Source organism: Schistocerca gregaria, chromosome 6 (assembly GCF_023897955.1).
Source record: "Schistocerca gregaria isolate iqSchGreg1 chromosome 6, iqSchGreg1.2, whole genome shotgun sequence".
Classification (NCBI taxonomy): Eukaryota; Metazoa; Arthropoda; class Insecta; order Orthoptera; family Acrididae; genus Schistocerca; species Schistocerca gregaria.
In genome coordinates this window covers 292636844-292654874 of record NC_064925.1, presented here as the reverse complement: position 1 = coordinate 292654874, position 18031 = coordinate 292636844, and the positions used below count along the sequence as shown (strand labels likewise).

Genomic DNA, 18031 nt, shown 5'->3' with positions numbered 1-18031 from the left:
AAAGCAATTTCCAGGTTGTTGACTACGTTACTTACACCCTTTACTGATAGTAAAAGGCAGTTACACAGGTCGTCTGTCCTAAGAGTCGTCAAGCGCATTTTCTCTGGTGTTTCGGCATATATCTGCAATTTCGTTGTTGTCATGCGTAGCTAGAGACAGCCGAAACAAATCCTGTACAAGTGCCGACAGAAAGTGTCAAGTCGTTCACCCGGTACGAGCAAAAGTATTTTTAATGCGGAATTTTACGTGCCCACTCGACTGAGCTGTCCCAAAATAGTCTAGTGCGATATTTGTTTTATCGATATGTATTAGCAACGACAGTAAAACACGAAGAAAAACCCGTACTCCGGCAGCAGTTACTGGGCAGCTGCCGCGTGGAAGTCAGTGCGTGCCAGTGCAGTGCTGTCGCTGCTACAGTTCGGGGTATTCTTCGTCTTTTACTGTCTTTGGTAATACATATCGATAAAACAAATACCGCACTAGACTACTTTGGAACCGCTCAATCGAATGGGCACATAAAACTCCGATTTAAAAATCATTTTGCTTGTAACGAGAAACAAATCGACGCCCTCTGACCGCCCTGAGCACCGCATGAGAGACTTGATGAACAGGATTTGTCTGAGATATGAATTAAAAAACGGCTTCAGTGACAATTTTTCATGTTTTATTCAGTACACGATGCATTTTGTACCCCGTGGGTCCATCAACAGGTGTAATTCGTCTTAATACATGCTTTATTTGTTCTCTTGAATGATTTGAAATGCATATTCCTGTGACGAAAGGGTTTGATGTTAGGTTGCGAATTTCCTAAGTCAGACGCGGAAAATATGTGCGGAGGAGTGGAAAAGACGAACGGTGTAAACTTACCAAATAATCCAAAAAAAGCGCTTTTAACGTTTGAAAACAATGGAGGAAAAAACTGTTGCTGAAACATTAAAACCGCTTTTCTTGGATTGTTTGGTAACTTTACACTGTATCTTTTCCACTATTTCGCGCATATTTTCCGCGTCTGACTTAAGAAATTCGTAACCTAACATCATCAAACCTTTTCTTGATAGGAATATGCATTTCAACTCATTCAAGAGAAGAAATTAATGTGGCCGTGCGGTTCTAGGCTCTGCAGTCTGGAACCGCGAGACCGCTGCGGTCGCAGGTTCGAATCCTGTCTCGGGCATGGATGTGTGTGATGTCCTTAGGTTAGTTAGGTTTAACTAGTTCTAAGTTCTAGGGGACTAATGATCTCAGAAGTTGAGTCCCATGTGCTCACATCAATTTGAACCATTTGAACAAATAAAGGTATTAAGACGAATTACACCTATAGATGATGGAGCCACAGGGTCCGAAACGCATCGCTTACTGAATAAAGCACGAAAAATTGTGACTGAAGGCTTTTTTTTTTCAATTCATACCTCGACTGTATTGAGTACAGTCACGTTTGAAGCTGCAAAATATGGATAAAATTAAAAAGAATTTGTTTGCGCTGACTCCGGCTACACATTGCAAAAACGCAACTGCCAATACGTACCGAAACACCAGAGAAAATGCGCCTTACTGCCCAGACACACACATTTTATAGCCATAGAAACAGTAAATTATTAGCAGATCTTCGCGGTTATGGTCGTTTGGTGCCTCCGGTAAGTCACGTTGTTGTTGAGCCACCGTCGATGGCATCTGCACGTTAGGTGCTGGTCCGGTCGGCGGAGCATCGCCGCCCGTCGGTGGCCGAGACGCCAGCGGCACTATTTTACGGCGCGGAAAGAACCGCCGCGACACGGATCGACCGCACCGCGTGTCCAATGTCTGCAGATCAATGCGCGTGCCGAATGAAACGACCCCGACGTGACGGAAGCTCCTCACGGAACACGACGAACGTGCTGATCCACTTCAGACGGCTTCCTGTACAGTGATGGTGGCAAGATATTTTTTCCACCTAAAGCTAACAGTTTTGCCATTCGTATTTTTTTCCGTTTCCTTTTGGACAGAACTGATATTTCGTATTTATTCACACTTTCGACTGTATTTTTATCCTACGCCAAATAGTTCACTGAATACGCTAGAACATCTCATGATGGTCGCATAAGCAACACCTGACCATACAGCAAGCTGACACTGCTGAGCTGAATCATTATGACTACCAGCTTTATACTGTGTTAGTCCTCCTTTGGGAAGCATTACAGTCGCGATCCTGCTTGGCACACCTTCGACAAGTCCCTGACACCTCTTCTGAGGTATGTGTAACCACTGGTCCACGCACACGTCACGTAATTCACGGAAATTACGGGCCACAAGTTCGTAGACGCAGGAGATCCTTCGGTATGTTCCAGCGGTTTCAAATCAGCCCGATTTCGTGGCCAAGACTTCAACACTAGTTCACTTCATTCTCCTCAAACAACTGCAGCACGATTCTGCCCTTGGTACACCGGCAGCAATCCTGCTGGAACATGCCATCGTCAATGTGGGAGACATTAAGCATGAAGAGTTGCAGGTACACCACTATCATGTTCGTGTAGTCCGTAGCAGAAAAAATGGTTCAAACGGCTCTGAGCACTATGGGACTTAACATCTGAGGTCATCAGTTCCTAAGGACGTCACACACATCCATGCCCGAGGCAGGATTCGAACCTGCGACCGTAGCGGTCGCACGGTTCCAGACTGAAGCGCCTAGAACCGCTCGGCCACAGCGGCCGACTCCGTAGCAGACATGGTGTCTTCGATTGCTACCTAAAGTCACACGGCAGCCTGGGTGAGTGACACACATAACACACTACTGCCCCCAGTGGCCTGCGACCGTGGCGTGATGCATGGTTCGAGCACACACTCGCTGAATGACAGCGTATCTGGTAACGATTATCGACCTACTGCAACAAGAAATGTGATTCATCCCACGTCGCAATTCTTTTTTATTGTGGTTTTAGAGTGCAAAACACCTATGGTCATAAGCGACCATCTTGTGGCTTAATGAAGGGTAAAAACAGGAATTTAAATGAGCAGCTATGGGAGCGAAATTCAAGAAGAAGGGAAACTAAAAACGTAAGGAAATCTGAGAAAAGTGCTATTAAAGGGGGGTTGTTTTCCCCGAAAAGAGCTTCATGTGACCGATGTCATCTCACTAACACACATAAACTCAAGGACGCGATCGGCTGAGCGCGCGTCATCTGCTAAAAGGGAAAATATATTAAGTCGACAGCTGTAAACGGGCGCGCAGAGGATTAAAATAGGGGCACTGAAGTAAAAGGTGTCTCACTGTCCACGACTGAGGGCAGTGGGGACAAAGCGTGGGAGGATCGCCATTTAAAAGATATCGATGGCTAAAAAGACAGTTGCCAATCCTTAGTCTAGTTAAAATTACCTCCCGACGACGAGGCCGGGAGGAAGAGGTCCAAGCACAGGGAACAGGTTTTATGTCCCGTAATTTATTACCCTGAAGTGCATACCAATGTGTGTGCCATAAAAGAGCAACACGACGACATAAAACGCTCTGTAGATCGGCAAAGGGAGCCATGGGAATGGCGGGCCGAGGAAGAGAGACAACAGCCTTTGCCGCTATATCGGCTGCCTCGTTTCCGCGTATACCAACCACAGAGATGCCCCCCGAATGGAGCATGTGGAGGTAGTCCTGAATCCGGTAGACCAGAGGGTGGACCGGATAATGAGCTTGGAGGTTGAGAAGAGAGCTGAGTGAATCCGTGAAAATAATATACTGGATCCGCTGATGGCGACGGATGTATTGGACAGCCTGGGTAACAGCGTAAGCTCCGTGGTAAAAACCGAACGCTGGTTGGGAGGCCGAAATCTAATAGGGTGTCGTCAATAATACAGGCGCTTCTAACACCAAAGGTGGTCTTGGAGCCGTCAGTGTGTATATATGTGGCATCCTCCATTTGTGTGCATAGAGCATCAAATTCCCGACGATCAACTATAGAGTGGTACTATCCTTTGGAAGTTGACAAATGTTACGGAGAAGGCAGGTTGGGGGGCGAAACGAAGGCGGCGTCGTCGTACCTCCATTAGTCAAAGTTTTAGGAAATCGGAAGGAAAGTGAATGTAATAGCTAACGCAAGCGGAGTCCCTGTGGCAGTAGACAGGAAGGGCTGCCTGCACACCCTAAATCCAAGGAGGCGTCGAAAAAAAGGTCATGGGTCGCACGAGCAGGCATGGAAGACAGATGACGAGCGTAACGACTCAGAAGGATAGCTCGCCGAGGCAATTCGTTTCCACTGATACGGGGTTCCGTATCTCGATGCTGCCGTGCCCACTGCAATCTCAGTTGGCGATGTCGTCGGGTCAGCATGGGAACACGTAGAGGTCCTTTGCTGCTGAGCCCCACTTGCAGTAATGTGCGCTGGATAGTGTTCTACGACACACTTGTGCCTGTACGAACAACTCTGTTCTCGTGATCCTGATTTACAGGGCAGGCAAGCCTCCGGCCTCCACTTCCACTTCTTCTGACGAGGCGAGGCTTTCCTACACCTTGTCGCCCATTCGTCGTTTCGTAGTTCTCCAACCCCTTTCTATACACGCTCATTACAGCAGAACGCCGAACTGCCGGCATGCTCTGCCGTCTCCGAGACGCTCGTTCCCATGTACCGCGCCATTAACAATCTGCCGTTTCTGGAAGTCGCTTGTCTCAGTTAAGTTTCCTATTACTACATCTAATACGTACTACGGAAGCCATCGTAAGGTGTGTGGCGGAGGGTGCCCTGTAACGCTTTAGTCACTTCCTTTCCTGTTCCACTCGCAAATAGATCGAGGGGAAAACGACTGTCTATATGCCTATTCTCTTATCTTCGTGGTCCTTACGCAGTCCGCTTCAAATTCCATTTATCTAAATTTTCTGACCAGTATTCCTAGAAAAGAACGTCGCCTCCCCTACAAGGATTCCTATTCGAGTTCCCGAAGCAGCTCAGTAACACTTCAGGTTGTTCGAATCTACCTGTCAGAAAACTAGCAGCGCGCCTGTGAATTGCTTCGACGTTTTCGTTTAATCTTGCCTGGTGCTGACCACGAACACTTGAGCAGTATTTAAGACTGTGTCGTACTGATGTCCCATATGCAGTCTTCTTTGCGGCCTGTAACGTCGCTAGAATCGTTCCACACTCGTCTGTTCCGTTTACATAGTTTCTTTACCGCATCACGTGACCACAACGCCATGCAGCATTCAGTGGGCGGTCGTAAATGGCATCAATGAATCTTACCAATGATGTCCTTCCACCCTCAATTTTAAACCCACTCCTTTCCTCCATCGCTTCTTCGACGTGTAGATTAAACAATAGTGGCGCATGGCTACCTTCCTGTGTTACGTGTGAGGGGTGATTCAGCTGTCCCTGCCGACGTCATTTTATGCAACAGCAATCTTATTTCCAGCCTAAAAATAAAAAAAAACGCCGCTCAAGATTTTCAGATACTCTCGCTCGCGATGTGCAAACTATTAGTCTTACAGAAAAAAAATGAACAGGACGATTTTTAGGAAACTTAATGTAGTTAAATTTGTACTGGGATACGTTTCGCTAGCGGCCGTAATTTTCGAATTATTCAAAAGAAAGTACAAAAATTACCTTGAAGTGCACCTCCACTCCTACACACTGCCACCACCGGTATGGACATTGTTCGTGGCACCCCCCCCCCCCCCCCCAACCACTGTACAAAAATTGGCCAATGCAGGAATTAATTACCACAGTAGCCTTTTATCTTTTCATTGTCTGGCCTTATTAAGCCACCGGCATAGTCGATCTCATACAAAGTGTAAAATTGACGTTCGCGTAAATTTTACCTAACAGTTTTGTGAATTTCAACAGCGTAAAGCCGGCCGCGGTGGTCTCGCGGTTCTAGGCACGCAGTCCGGAGCCGTGCGACTGCTACGGTCGCAGGTTCGAATCCTGCCTCGGGCATGGATGTGTGTGATGTCCTTAGGTTAGTTAGGTTTAAGTAGTTCTAAGTTCTAGGGGACTAATGACCACAGCAGTTGAGTCCCATAGTGCTCAGAGCCATTTGAACCATTTTTTTGAACAGCGTAAAGTGAACGATTACATCGTTGTATTTGTCAGTCCATCTAACTGCGAAACTACTGCGATCGAAAGGGTTACTTTGGATCAAACTGTCAACGCAACTAGTTTTAGCGTAACATTTATGAAAGTCGTTATTCTTTCATTGCCTTCATGTGCGCGTTTAAATTAATGATGTTACTGAAATAGCTGACTATATTGGTGGCGTAATAGCTCAAAGCAGGTAGAATGTCGGGAATAATTCGTGCAGCCTGGTTTTTTTTTTTTTTTTTTTTTTTTTTTTTTTTTTTTTTTTTACAGTGGTAGGAGGCCGTGCCATCAAAAAACATACAAGAAATCCTGATTGGTGAGGGATGAGAGTGGGGATGGAGGTGCGTCTGAAAGTCACTTTCGAACGTTTCACCTGAGTAACTCGAAAACTGTGGCCTCCAGCTAAAAAGTATTTACTGAAAAATGTAATTATATTAAATTTCCTACCAAATTTTTTGTTCGTTTTCCAGTACGATTAATAGTTTGGGCGCAGCGAGCGAGAGAATATGCACATTTCGTGCGTCGTTTTTGAAGGCCAGATATAACATTCCGCGTTGCAAAGAATGACATTGGTAGGCGTAGCTGAATGATACTGTATTTAAAGATCTGTGAAACCAGCTTATGAAGGGAATAACACTATTCCTAAAACAATCTCTTCTGCCTGTCGGCTTTCGATTTGGCCATTTAATTTGATAGCAGAGTAGCGGACTTCTGCGGCGACTCTCTAAATCCTCCTGCGGCTGGCAGAATAGTGAACCCGGAGCTACGAGCATCAGATAATGTGCTCGTCGTTCACTAACCACACGTACAAGAATGCTGTGGGTGGAGGGGGAGGGGGGGATAGGAAAACAAGGAACAGAGCGGTCGATCCGATTAACGGCAGAGTTCCAGACTTTACGACAAGCTGCAGCGCCGTGATGGCGGCCCGCTTCTCGGAAGGCGGGCGGACGGCCCGTTTGAGGCACGGATCTTTTCGTGAGGCACGACTCCCCTAACGGCGCCGCTTCCCGCCGCAAATTCTACTCCGAATCGGTTTACGGCGGCAGCAGCAGCAGGGCGTTCACTTCGCATACGGGTACCGGTACGTTACCGATCCGGCGCCTGGCAACGACCGGCGACAAGCGGCATTACCCTGCGGCCACTGCCGATGTCTGGTTGCGGGTAAACTTACCAGATCTTCCGTAAGCTCGCTGTGCTCAAGATAGACTGGTTTCATGTTTTACAAGCCCGTCACCTACGGACATTACCGAGCTGTCCGCCCACGGTAGCTGAGTGGTGCCGGCACGGTAGCTCAGCGTGTTCAGCACTCTGTAATAAAAAAAATGAGGAAAGGAACCAACGATCAACTTGAACGTATGTCCTATGACGTCCGCCCAGACAACGCAACGAACCTTACAAAAAAAGGTGGTGAGCGCGACAGAATGTCAATCCTAAGCGCCCGGGTTCGATTCCCGGCTGGGTGGGAGATTTTCTCCACTCAGGGAGTGGATGTTGTGTTGTCCTAATCACCACCATTTCATCCACATCGACGCGCAAGTCGCCGAAGTGGCGTCAAATCGGAAGACTTGCACCCGGCGAACGGTCTACCCGACGGGAGGCCCTAGTCACATGACTTTACATTACCGGGCTCTAAATCGTCACATAATTTTATTAGCTACACTAGTTGACAAACCTGGCATTGCCGAGGTATTCATTTTGTCAATTTTTGTACTAGAAACGAAAACGAAAAATGAACTGTGTCTGTATTGAAGTATCGAAAAAGAATTCATTTCCATGTATTCCCGAAAACAGCTTTGAAATTATGAAACAGTCCTACAAAGAAACGTGTATCACGTACAAATGTGTAAGTACCCAAATACTGAGGAACTCGATTCCGAACAGCTTACGTACGCACGGCGCCGCTGCTTAGTGTCTCCCCAAGGCGATTTTGTGCACGTCTCTGTCTCTAAAGGGTTCAAATGGCTGTGAGCACTATGGGACTTAATATCTGAAGTCATCAGTCCCCTATACTTAGAACTACTTAAACCTAACTAACCTAAGGCCATCACACACATCCCTGCCCGGGGCACGATTCGAAACTGCGACCGTAGCGATCGCGCGGTTCCAGACTGAAGCGTTTAGAGCCGCTCGGCCACATCGCCCGGCCGAAAGTGTCTATTGCAACGTCTCTTCATAGCGCTGTACAGGGCTATAGTTTTCGCCACCAGTCATTTGCGCAACGCAGTTGACAGCTGTGAAAAGCGCTGCCAGGTGTCAGGTGTTTTCTTAAGTTGGCTCCACTGTGGGAGTGTCTCAGAAGTAAGGAATAATTGTATCAGAACTTCATGCATCCACCTGGCAGATGTGTGCACCAAGTTTGGTTGAAATTGGTCCAGTGGTTTAAGAGGTGTGGAAAAACCTCGTGCGACCTACCGCACGCACGCACATTTTATTAAGTATGGATTTATCGGTTGTTTTTCTACTCCGTACTTGTTAATTACAATGCGAACTTGGGATACAACTATGTGTCAAGCTACAGTAAACTGATGAATTCTTACTACCTCAAAGTCCAAAATTATTTCCTGCTGTACTATGGTCACTTAGCCTCGACGCACTAATCTCGGCTGGTTTCCATCCCTAGCAAGAGGTGACGAGCCTACGGTTGCCAGGTGACCAGCTTTTTACAGTCGTGTTCAAATAAATATACATAAATCCGGTCTGTCCGGGTTTGTTAGGTTTTATAGCGATGAAGCAGACATCGTAAATTAAGGCCCATTCCAAGCTAATGACGCCAGCGCGAAGAATAAGTATAAGAAGGAATAAGGAGATTATGATGCAAGGACAAGCTCACCGAACACAAAATTAGTCACCCCAGTGCGTGCGCACAGATGACTCGTTAAGCCTTAAACGATGGCGCAGCGATCGAGTCATGTACTGAAATGGGCGCCTTCTGCCTCTACTTGAGCATACGCAGTAGCTACCAGTGAGACGTTTGTACATAGACATGGGTAAATATAAGGAAGTGGCAGAGCGACACGAAGGACCCATTGGTCTTGGCCATGCCCATGGCCGTAAGGCGTGTGAAGTTGCTGGCGTCTCGTGGCGAACTGCTCCACATGTCCAGCAGTAATTATATAACACACGTGGCCAAGAAACACGTCATCCGAATCGTGCGCGGAAAAAGATACTGACAGAGCGACCGGGGACGCGTTTCACTGCTTGTGAATTAAAATCGCTTCCAAACCCGACCGCAATTGCTGCAGGCAGTGAATGAAGGTACATCTCCACCCGTCAGGGGAAAATATTGCGAGGGAAACTGCACACAATGAACATCTGGAGTGTCATCTCGCACCAGGCCACTGCTCACACAGGCACCTAGAGCAGCGCTTTTTCAATGGGCCAGAAATCATCGAACGCCGACAGTAGCTGACTGATGGAACGTAATGCGGTCTGTGGAGTCAGATTTTTGCCTATATTCAAGTGACGCACGCCGCAGAGTGCACCGAAATCCAAATGAAGCATTTCAACCTGAATGTGAGCAAGGTCAGGGGTGTTTCTCGTGTCATGAAGTGAGGCCACTCAAAGAGGTGCCCCTATCGTGCCTCGGCACGTTTATTTAAACAATCTGAATGACCAGGTACTGCGCTTCAGTCAGCATCTGAATGATTCGAAGAAAACAAAGTTCAGCGGGCTGGAAGAATATGTGACTGGTTTTATGAACGCTCTCCTGCCCTATTACATCTCGACTGGACTGCAGATCACCTGACTTGAACCCCGTAGAAAATGTGAGGGACATGGCGGAATAGCGGATAAAACGCCGACATCAGCTTCCCCTATTTGGTGGAATTGCGCGAGTGGCTTGACCTGGATGCGACGCACCTGCACAACCTTTTTCACCCATTTCCTAAACAAATCCAGGTGGTTATCACGTCCAGGGGAGGAATTACAGGGTAATAAGTGATCTCGTAATAATTTATCTAGGTTTTTTTCTGTCGGGTAAAATTATACAGGGAATTTGGAAATTCCAGTTACAAACTTCTAGGACTTGTAGTGAGGAGTGAGTACATAATATTTTGCATACTTACCGTTTCCGTTCTACGATGATTTCAGATGTTTAACTCACTTCTGCTTGAGGAACTGAATTAGGCGTAATGCAGTAAAAATGTTAGGTGACAATCCGAAAGGAAACAGAAAGAAACATCCATTTATCACTTAAGCGCATCTGTTTGCATTAACATCACGTGTTTAAATTATTGCGAAAGAAAAAGGAACCCAGCATACTGTATGTACACAACAGTACTGATAAATTATAACTGGAGCCCGATGTGTTCAAGTGATAAATGGACGAACCGTTATGTTTCCTTTCGAATTATTACCTAATAATTGTACTAATAATTACCTAACAATTGTATTGCGTAACGCCTAATTAAACGCCTTCGGTCATGGGTTACTATTCAAAATAGTACGTACTCAATCCCGTCTACAACACCTAGAAGTTTTCACCGCTAATTTCCCAACACCCCATATACCTATAACAACCAACGCTATTCTTATGTGTGTGTCCTATGTCAGATTCGTTCTGCATACGAAGAAAAACAAACTGTCACAACCACGCTTCGCGCAGGGCGAGCGACGCTAGTAGAATGTGCCGATTAGCCGACTCCAGGCAAGCTATTTTTCAGGAAACTTCTTCAATAATCAAAACCATCTCCTGAAGGAGGAAAAAATATAGAGCACGTTCTCATAAAATGTAAGTCCCTACTGACATTGTTACGGTGTCCACATATTCAAAATTCAAACATTCCTACATCTACATGACTACTCTGAAGAAGGAAAATAGGTTCAAATGGCTCAAAGCACTATGGGACTTAACGTCTGAGGTCATCAGTCACCTAGACTTGGAACTACTTAAACCTAACTAACCTAAGGACATCACACACATACATGCCCGAGGGAGGATTCGAACCTGCGACCGTAGCGGCAGCGCGGTTCCCGACTGAAGCGCCTAGAACCGCTCGGTCACACCGGCTGGCGCCTACTCCGCACCTCGCACGTGCCTGGCAGAAAGTTCAGACTATTTCTCTACTGTTATACTGCCGAACAGTGCGTGGTAAAAACAAACACACAATATTTTTAATGATGGCCACCCTAACTCGTTTATCATATCTGTGACATACTGTCCCCTCGCGGCAGCACAAAATGAGCTGCCGTTGTTTGAATTTTTTCGATGTCCTCCGTGTCATTCGTATCTGGTAGGGCAGCAACACTCCAGAACAGGATGGTCAAGCTCTAGTAGAACTGTTTTATCTTCCAACTGTTCTATATATGATAATATAATAATAATAATAATAATAATAATAATAATAAAAAGGAGAGAGAGAGAGAGAGAGAGAGAGAGAGAGAGAGAGAGAGAGAACGCCGTCTTTGATCCGCCTTCCCGACAACATTTTGTATGCCATCGTTCCAGTTTAAGTTGTTCGTACCTACGCTGACTCCAGTGCTGTGCCCAGCTGCGCTTGGTTTCTCAATTGTGGTTCCATGACGGGGACAGGCCGATCGAGATGTTCCCCCAGTTTCTCGATTGGGTGTAAACGCGCGGAGTAGGGTAAACTCCACCAGGTGCTCTTCGAACCACGCACGCACACTGCGAGCTCTGTGAAACGTTGCACTGTCCTGATGGTAGATGCCGAGGGAAAACAAACTGCATGTAGGCATGGACATTGTCTCCAAGGATGGATGCATGTATGTACTGATCCACTGTCACTTCCAGAATGACGAGATCACCAAGTGAATGCCACGAAAACATTCCCCTGACTATAATGCTCCCTCCTGCGGCGTGGATCTTTCCAACGATTGTTGCAGGGTGTTTGCTTTTATACGTATCAAGCTGTATAGGCCAGCAGCCATCTGTACGATGGAGCATAAACTGTGATTCATCTGAGGCCACCCTTCGCCACTATGTGGACGTCCGTTTGCGGTGTTGGTGAGCAAATAGCAGCCTTCGTCGCTGATGAACAGCCGTCAGTATGAGTGGACGAATCAGGCGCCCGCTGCGGAGGCCCATACGCAGCAACGTTCGCTGAACGATCGTTGGGGAGGCACTGGCGATAGCCCCTCGGTTCATGTCGGCGGTCAGTTGCCCAACAGTTTGAAGTCTATTCGCCCGGAAATTCCCCGCAGCCGTCGTTCGCCCCCGTCATCTAGGGCCCCGTGTACACTACAGTTGCTTCGGCGAGGCTTTTGGATTGTGGCATTTTTGCCAACCATGATATACTTCAACCACGGCGGCATACTAAGAGTTAGCAAACTGAGCCGTTTCGAATACGCTTTAACCCTTGGCGCGAAGCTAGTGATCATGGCCTCTTGGACGTCAGATAAATGGCTGCGTTTCTGCATTCCAAATACTGCAATTTTTCCGCGTCTCCCAAAACGTTTCATGCACCCCCAACTGCTAATGCTGGTAACTGCACGTTGACGACGGCGTGGTTGGTTGATTGACTGATTGGGGTTGGAGGGACCAACAGCAAGGTCATCAGTCCCTTGTTTCAAATGTGGTCCATTCAGACACTTTGACATCTCAGAAAAGTCAGAATGATAAAAGGGAAGAGGCTAAAAGCGTAAAAGTGCAGTCGTGTCGGCAATGGTAAAAACAAAATGAGGGAAGTCAGCAAGAGAGCGACCCCAAGGCTGCGATGGAGACAGGAAATATCCCACCTCTAAAGCAGTAGAGACAAGACCACCTGCTATTTAAATCCGTTCAACCGCTAGAATGTAGAAGTGCGTATGGGAAAAGGAGACTAACCAATTCTAAAAGGTGATAACAAAGAGAAAAAAGGGGAAGAAAAGAGGATATTGGCCAAGGAGGGGAGTCGGGAATCTCCAAACACAGCTTACAGGGGAGGTACCCCAACTCTCACCGCCCTGCCCCAACACCAGAGTAAGATTAAAAACCTTAAAACTGAGAATAAAAACCACTCTCCCGGAGGAAACTGAGAACCAGTTCGACTATCCGGGAATCGTCAGCCAACATTAAAGCTAAAGTGCGGGGGAGTCTGCACTTAGAACGAAGAACCAAAAGAATGACTTCGATGTGGAGGTCATTTTAATGTGACTGGAGCGCGTGCAGCCTGGCCGGCGTTGTTGGTCCCCGTATGGAAGTGACAGTTGTTGATATACCCGCATGGAAACTAAGATCTGCTCTCACACACACTTCAGTCTGCATTCGCGTGGAAAGATATTGCGACGCCTGTGTCCACAATTCACGGATTCTACTTGTATTCTTCTTTTTACTCAGCCAAGTTTCAACAATAGCTTGCGTCGCGAGTACTTTACGCTCATTTCGTTACTACCTTCTTTTTCTCCCCTTTTAGCGAAGCCCATAGCGGCACCACGCTGAGAACGGCGTGGCATCTGCGGGTTCTTTTATGCAAATCACCCAGAGGTGCGAGTATTAGGCGCTCTCTGAATGCTAAACAAGCTAAAAACAGCACTCGGTTCCCACCGCGCCACAAACAGGGACGGGACGTTGCCGAAAATAAGAAAAGTAAGCGGAACAAATGAACGGCCACAGACGTTTTGAAGTACACCTGCGAATACAACCACAAGGGAACAAGTTTAACTGCGGGGGGTCTGCTTTGACGTTTCTGGCGGTTGCTTTTTATTGTTATTACGCCGGTACAATGAATTTCGACGTATGAGTTACGTTCGTGACAAAATAGTGTCGCCATATTGCATAAATATGTTTGTACAAGACCTGGAGTGTCATCCAGGCGCAGTTTCTGTTGCATGGTAACAACCGTCATCATGAATTTGACATTCCTTCGTGCTTTTACCGAAACTTACAACACCACACTTGTGGCATCGTCAGTGGACGGTTGCTTATTTTGAAAACACAGATGCAGAAATGTGATTTTTTTGACATGCTTTTAGTATTAATAATAGAAATACATCATTTCTTATTGATGTTGTTGGACAAACAAATCTGGGTAAAAATTAACTAACTCTGATTGCCAAATATTATAATGTGAATGCCTGACTGATTCGCCTCACAGGGTCACGACCATTCCCATTTAAATTTTTCTGTAATCGAGCTGGCGTTGTGTCTATGAATCCCTGTCCAAACTGCATCATGATATCCCCTGTGAAGAAGACCAAGACAACTATTTTTAGAAGGCAATGAAGGAGCATAAAACAGAAGATTCTGATTAGTCAGTCAAACAAGCTGATTGATAACTTCAGGTAACTACGATACAATCAAGAAATAATAACAGCTAAGAAATAAAAATAACTTGTAAAATAATTGTTTTATCCAAGTAGTTGTATTTTCTGTAGTTCTTCGAATAAACAATTGTGAGAAGTATTTGCGACTTTTTAGTACGTAGTTTTGCCCTAAATGATGTCGAAATATGAGACACGGCAATGCTTGGAGGATACTGAGACATGGATGTAGAGAAGAATGGGGAGTATGCCCAGATAAAGTAAGAAATGAGTCTCTGTTACAAGGAGTAAAGAAGGGAAGACGAACTTTGTAAACATTTAAGAGGAGGAAAATAAATTGGCTAGAACAATAGATGAGGGATTCAGTAGAAGGAATGATGTATGGGATGAAGAAGCAAGAAAAACAAAGCACGAAGAAGAACCACAAAGAAGAAGAAACTACTTAATTGGCACCAGAATTAATGCATCACTCACAGCTACGAAATTTATGGCAGAAAAACGGGAGTACTGGAGAAAGCTGAACTTGCAGTAATGGACTTGGACAATGGTCAGAACACACCGCCACCACAACATTAGTTATTTGCACCAAGACAGAACTGTCCACAACCCTGAGCACCGCAGTGCTGAACCAGGTAATGTCCCACTGCAGGTAACACGCGTTTATTTTTTATGGTCTTTGAACTGTCCTACCACGCCGTAGCCAACGCATGCCTGTGCTGTGGCGCTCGACTTTGAGGTCAGCCGGATTATATCCTAGCGGTGGAATATTTTCACTGCCAGTATTTGGTCGGTAAGGGAACAAAAAGTGATGGTGTAAAGTTGTTGATCACCAATCTTTGCGCCAATGTCCTGGATTAAATTCCAAACATCTCAGAAGTGAGGGCATGTCACACTCTTGGTGGTGATTTGTCTGTCAGATAGTCACGTTAAGCTCCTTTGTGCCGTTCGAGAGGCTAAGCGCCGGCACCAGGTATCATCATCTACTTTCCCTTCATCCACAACAACACAAATGTCTGGAAAGGTGAACTATGACGAAGTTACTGCCACAGGCGTCCAAATACGACCAATGTGCTGTTATTCTCTTCTTGGCTGCCGAAGGGTACACATTCATCAGGGTATGAAGGGCGTCTATGTGGGCAGTTTCCTGTCGAAAACGATCACGGCGGAATTCAAGTCTATAGTAGTAATCAATGTGAGAAGCAAACTAATCCCACATTCAGTAAGTATATCGAAGAATAAAAGTAAGAACCACTGCAGCCGTGATTCTTTTACATTCCCGTTCCAATCATGGGTAGTGCTGACTCAGAATTACACAATCGCCAAACAAATGTTTGAGAAATGCAATTAAGAATGTCTCCAGGTGATTTTCGCAGTGTTCTTTTCTGGTGACGGTGGTAGGCCACTAGGTAAAGTGTTTATATCACGTTGATTGGAAAATATGTGGTAATTTGAATCTAGTCTACGAACAGTCTTGAGAATCACTCCATTGTCAAGGAAGTATGCAACTGGTCGCGCGTTCGGCTAAAAGAAAAAGCTGATGGAGTGATCAGCACTAGGTGATCGGACTCCCCAAAGTTTCGTGCGCCACCGCGAGTTGAGCGAAATAGCCCCGATCACGAGTAAGTTATTTAGTAAATAACAGCGTTTGGGAAATAATTAAGAGTGGGGGGGCTTCCTTTTGAGGAAGATCCAATCTCGGCGCAGGGCCGCGCGTCCACACCAAATAAGCCGAGCTGCGCAGTTGTTGCGCCGGTCCGGCGCGGCGCGCTTCGCAGGAGAAAATTGCCCCAATTAAGGGGCGACATTATGTGCGAAAATAATACCGTGGCCAACCCAATCAGCGGCCAGGGGACCTCCCGGAGCGACGCACAGCGACTGCGCCGCCCGCAATTCTCTGCAACCACCCTTAAACCGTCGGCACACGGACCGTGCATTTGACGTCAACGTTGTGCGTTCCGAGTTTCGGACGTCATGGCGTGAAAAAAAGCACATTGGGGAGCCTTTAAGAACGTGCAGAGCAATATGTAGCCTATCAAATATTCTGAATGAGAGTCTGAATGTAGACCAATGAGATGGAAGGACGCCGTCTACGCCACTTGACATCTCTCTTCAAGCGTTTACGAGAGATCCTCAGTGTTATTGTGCTTTGAAATAGCATATATTCCTAGGATGTAAATTATAAAATAAAACCCAGCAAAATGGCCTTCAACTGATAACGACGAATTCCAGTATGGCGTCTCCCAAGTTCTGCTTGTGAGGTAGTGAGGGTCCTTTGCCTGTTATTAGTCTAACGTTTAGCAGCACATTGCCAAAACGTCGCAGAACGTATTGTTTAATTCAAACGCAACAATGACTCCTGAACGTGAAACTGGTGAAAGTGATGACACGAAACTGTTACAGCTCCACGTAAACTAGAAACTGTTACAGCTCCACGTAAACTACACCTAGCTCGCTCCGTTTGAAGACGGCTTTGCTCTTCTCACAAGCCCTACACCGTGTCTGCGGAGAAAAAATCCTTTACGAGTAAGAAAGCATTGTCTCGCAACGATATATGACTGAATAAAATCTTTACGGCCTTCTAGCAGAGTCAAGTGGTTGTACGTCCAACAGCTTCCGGCCGAATACTTTACTACCACAGTCAAGCCGTAACTGACCTGCTGTGTGGTTGCTGCTCTCGTCCTTACAGTACTCACACAGGCTGTGACGTCACCGGTGCTTAGTTCATCGTCGTGGAAGTCAATGTTTCCCAACAATATTCGACTACAGAACATCGGAGACGAGGTTGTTCAGCCCCTGGTGTTCCATACTTAGTTTCATCCAAATCAGTCCCCATTTTTTATTTCCTGCCATCAGACGCGGATTCTTGAGCTCTTTAAGCTAGAGGAACTCAATTTCGAATAACCTAAGATATTACTGGAAACGTGTAATACGTCTCAAGATCCATAGCGTCTGACATATCTTATCCATTCTCGTCGTCATAGGACGGTTACTAGTCCACCGTAAGCATTATAGTGAAAAAATTCAAAATCAAGCTATGTTTCTTTTTACATTACGTACGTATTTTTTTTAAATTATGTCTTTATAGTAATTACACTAATGTTAACTGGAAAACTCCAAAAATTAGTATACATCCCCTTTACAGGGTTATTGTCAAAAGCGAAATTTTACATGGTCGTCAACTTTTGTTTCTTCAAAAATATCTTTGTTGACTGCGATAGAAGTTGATAAAAACTGGTGAATACTTCCAAGATTGAAACTGATGTAGTTTTAATCTCAGCATTTCATTAAATCGGAAATTCCATAGATAAATGTTGTGTAATTAAATGAAATTTAAATGCTGCATTATAGAAGACTCATTGATAAAATGGTGAACAACAGGATGTAAATGTTTCAAGTTAGAATACTCGATCTTTTGGTTTTTTGTGCCATTCATCACTTTTTTTCGCATCTAGAAACGTCCGCTAATGTGAAATATGGCGGGCTGCACTGTGGAATCCATGTTAACTCTTTCACTACCAATTTTTTCCCGAGTGAAAGACGATATATGGTTATTTTAATTATTTCTTAGTCAGAAATAACAATATTAAAAAAGTATTTCTGGCCTTTCCGTTTTCCATCATGGGGAGGGATTGTCCAAAGTTCTGAGGTAGGCACGCTCATACCAGCTGCAATAAGATGTCTCGTAAATCACTGTGATGTTTAACAACCTTCGTGTTGGTAACAGCTTTCATTTAAAATAGTGTACGAAAATAGTTCAAAATTAATATGTTCAGGGGTTATCACAAAATTTCCCTGGTTGGATC

General features: G+C 45.6%; 1 protein-coding gene across 4 annotated transcripts in view; it reads right to left on the bottom strand.

Annotated features, from left to right (window-relative positions):
* LOC126277966 (rhophilin-2) overlaps positions 1–18031 on the bottom strand; it is a 1086271-nt gene that overhangs the window by 105858 nt on the left and 962382 nt on the right. The gene's annotated exons all lie outside the window — the stretch shown is intronic.